Below are 4324 nucleotides of genomic sequence, written 5' to 3' on the forward strand. Positions count from 1 at the left end.
GGCTCCGCAGGGACGCCGAGACGCCGCGCCGCCGCCGCCGCCGCCGCCAGGATGGCCGGCCGGGCACCTGCGCGGGGAGGCGGCGGCGGCGGCGGCGTCAGCTGTGACCGCCAGGCGCGGCGCTTTCTCCGGGGGCCTCGGTCCACTTCCGCTCGGAAAGCGAAAGCCGTTCAAGGGGCAACCGGAGGAGCCCGGCCCAGGCCGCCTGGGGAGAGGGCGTGCTGGGAGGCCTCCCCGCCTTCGCCTCCCGAGGGGCGCTCCGAGGGCGGGCGGGGGGCTGCGCCGGGTTCCCGGGCGTTGGGCCGCGGAGGGCCAACATCCGCCCGAGGCCCCCGCAGAGGCTCCGTGGCCAGACCCGCCGCAGGAAATCCTGCCGGGGTCCTTTAAAATGGCACCGCCGGGGAGTATCAAGGGAGCCAGCGGCCTTGGGTCGGGAAAGGGTTGCCTCCTGCCCAAAGACAGGGCCGAGCTGCTGGGGCGAACTGCGGCTCCAAAGAAGATCTGGGCCAGTCAAGTTTTCCTAAAAGATGCGAGTCCAGCCGCTGGTTGCGCAAACCTTCCTACAATTAGCTCCACTTCAACAGCTCTTTCTACCACTGGTACCACGCTTTTGTTAGTCAGAATGAGAATCAGAATAGAGCTGGCTCTTCCAGGTTCCGTTCTGTTCCATCCCAGACAAGTGGCTGTCCAGTTTTCTTTAAAACCTCCATTGATGAAGCTCCCACAACTTCTGGAGGAAAAGCTGTTCCACTGGTTAATTGTCCTCACTGTTAGGAACTTTCTCCTTAATTCTGGGTTGCCTCTCTCCTTAATTTCCATCCATTGTTTCTTGTCCTGCCTTCTGGTGCTTTGGAGAATAGTTTGACCCCCTCTTCTTTGTGGCAGCCTCTCAAATATTGGAAGACTGCTATCATATCACCCTTAGGCCTTCTTTTCTTTAGACTAGCCAAACCCAAGTCCTGCAGCCATTCTTCATAGGTTTTAATCTCCAGGCCTTGAATCGTCTTAATGAGTTCTTAATGAGTTCAGGTCTCTTCATCTGCCCGCTCACTTGCGTTCTTGCAGTCTGGTGGTTAGCTTCCTGTTTGTCCTCCATAATCACAAGGACAATCCATGCAGGGGATCCAGTAGATTACAGTAGAAGTATCTCCCACCTCCAAGCAATCTTTGCAATGCATGGTTTATCCTGGTATGGTAGCCTCTCTAGGCAGTGTGCAATGCCCACTTGCAGATCTCCAAGGTCCCTTCCAACTCTTATTCTGTTATTCTGAAATACCAGAACTCACAAGTGCATCAAAGGTACAGTTTGTTCCCAAGCAGGCTTGTATAATTTATGCAAATTAGGATGTTCTGTGTATCCCTAATGTTCGGTGTATCCCACTGCCTAGGCGATATATGCTTATGTGCTGATACCCGCTCATTTTTTAATTCAAACTTAATTATGGCTGGGCTATTTCCATGTACGATTCAAATATTAACTGGTGATGAATTAATGCTGCTGGGTCTGTTATTTTGAAGAGTTGCATTATTGAAAGCCCCCAAAGTTTCAGTGTTTCCTTTGGGGCTGCAATAATTAAATTTATTCAGCCAGACCTTGCATTCATTGACATAGTTCTATTCAGAACAAAGAGGCTGAAAGGGATGGTGATGACCCTGGCAAGCTCTGAGTCTGAATAAATGCATAGCCTGCCTTCCTGTCTTCTCCAGTCTCAGCTGATAGGACCAGGCTGTGCATATTTACCGCAAACCTTTCTCCAGAAATCCTATCTAAAGATGCCTCCTGCATCTTGGGTGCAGTTATCTCCCTGCCTGCCAGCCTTTAATTAGAATGATGTCCAAAGATGGGCAGCAACCAAGCTCCTTGGTGTGAAGGAGGAATGTAAGTTTAAGTTAATTGTTGGTTTTATGGTTTTAAGCTTTAGCTGTAAACAGGTACAAGGTACAATGATCAGAGTGTCCCACAGCTGCTTGTGGTAAAGACCAATAAGCCTTTTTTAGTGTTGTGTAGCAGTGGTCTAAATATTCTTGCCTCTAGTAAGACAGATGATACACTGAAAGTATCTTGCTAGCTCTTGGTTTAGGTTAGCACAGCTGAAATCTCCCAACACAATGAGGAGTGAACCTGGATATTTCTCTTCAGCTCACATAATCTGATCAGCTTGAGTTCGTAATTGTTGCATTGTTTATGCAAGCTTGTGGAGGAATATACGTTGAATAGAATAGAATAGAATAGAATAGAATAGAATAGAATAGAATAGAATAGAATAGAATAGAACTGGAAGGGACCTTTGAGGTCTTCTAGTCCAGCCCCCTGCTCAAGCAGGAGAACCTACACCATCTCAGACAAGTGACTGTCTAGCCTCTTCTTAAAAACCTCCAGTGATGGAGTGCCTACGATTTTTTTAAAATATGTTTTCTTGATTTTTAACATAAATATAATGAACAAATATATTGACTCACCAACTCAAAAACAGTGATAGTGCACCTAGCAATTTTAATCAGCATCAGTGGACATTGCTATATTAACGTAAGATCTGCTAACAGAACAAAAAGGAAACCGATTACACAGTATGTGCATGTGAATCATTTGGACTTTAATGTGACTTTTCTTTTTCTCTTAAGGACTTTGTTCCTGCTTTAGTTCTTCTTCCTCCATTTTATGTATTCCTGCACACACGTGCACACACTCATACATGCAATAGCTCTAAGGCTATTGAAACATACACAGGACTTGAATGAGTGAGTGAAGGAGATTCCTTTAGAAGGGGAAGATGGTAGAGCTGCTCTGGAGACAAGCGAAGTAAATGTGGTGTGTTGTTTGGAGCACCTTCTGCAGAAAAGCAGCAGCAGCAGAAGATAAAGAGAACAACTCATGATAAACACCCAGCAGGTGCCTCTTCTCTGCCAGGTTCTCCCCTCCATAAGAGAATGCAAGAAGCAGCTCCCCCTGAATCCAGGCAACCTGAATTTCCCTCTCCAAAGCAGACCAGCTTTAAAGTGTCAAGAAGCCCAAGTCATTGAAGTGATAAATCAAAGATGGAGTGCTGGTGTGAAAGGGATCTTAGGAGGCCAGGCCAATGGGACAGAAAATAAGGGAAGAAATGTTGTGTATTGTGACTTTCAGAAAGTAGAGGCTCTTTGAAAGGTATGTAAAATCAAAAGGGAAAATCTTTTGCATTGGACTTACGGGAAATTTCCAGACAGATTGTTTTTAAGGAAAAATAGGACCATGGCACGCTTGGTCTGCCAAGTCTTGATGTAAAGACGTCACTCCGTCCTTTGGGTGGATCCAGGATTGAATTGAATGCCTTCCAAGAAGACTGTGGGCATCAGCCGGAGCCTGGCAGAGCTATTGGCTTTCCAACATTCTCCTCTGGTTTCTTGAACCCAACCACACAAGCAATCCTTGCACGCCTGTTTAGGCAAAATGACCAAGTACAGCAGCAATTGTAAGACCGGTAGCAATGAAATGGAGAAGTTACATTCTGAAGGCCAGCAGGAAACATAGATACTGCGGGGCAGAGCTCAGCCTGGCGCCATTTACTATATCTGCTCAAGTGTTAAACAGATTCCTCTGTGTGGCCATGAAGATGATCCTCCGGGGGGACCCCTGTCCAGGAGGGACCAAATGATCCTGAACTGGCCTGCCGGGCGACACTCTGCGAATACCACAATAAGGGCAGATGAATAATGCTCTTTCCCCCGCTCTTACCACAACGAGGCAAGCCTTAATGGCAGCTTTAGGTTGTGCTTGGTTGGAGTCATCCCTTGGTTTCCTCCAGCAGCCCTCTGGGCATCGCTGGTTATTGAATACCAGGATGACAGGCATTCAGCAGCAGCAGCAGCAGCCAGACTGCAGGGCCCCCAAGGGTCACTGTCCAGGGCCTGGGAATGAGCTCTGGAGGGCCAGTATTACACCTCGGGGGTCTCTTCCCCTGCTTAGCGCTGTCTGTCCTGGAACCCACTCCTGGCCTGCCAGTCCTTGGCCAGCCCCCCCCCAAAGGCTCTAGGTGCCAGCCCCCCCCCCCGCACCTTCAGGCCCTGATGATGTTGGCGGCATTGCTGCATGGCAGCTCAAGCTTCACTCCCACAGCTCCACCCGGGCGCCGATATTATGTTATTATCTGCAAGACCGCCTCCTACCAAACACCTCCCTTCGACCAGTCCGCTCCCACAGAGAGGGCCTCCTTAGGGTGCCGTCGGCCAGACAATGCCGGCTGGCGACCCCCAGGGGGAGAGCCTTCTCTGTGGCAGCTCCTGCCCTCTGGAATGACCTACCCCCCGACCTACGTACAGTTGCGGACCTGCGCCTTTTTCGCCGAGC

The sequence above is a fragment of the Protobothrops mucrosquamatus genome, unplaced genomic scaffold, assembly GCF_001527695.2.
Source record: "Protobothrops mucrosquamatus isolate PMUCROS unplaced genomic scaffold, P.Mucros_1.0 scaffold31, whole genome shotgun sequence".
In the NCBI taxonomy this organism is placed as follows: Eukaryota; Metazoa; Chordata; class Lepidosauria; order Squamata; family Viperidae; genus Protobothrops; species Protobothrops mucrosquamatus.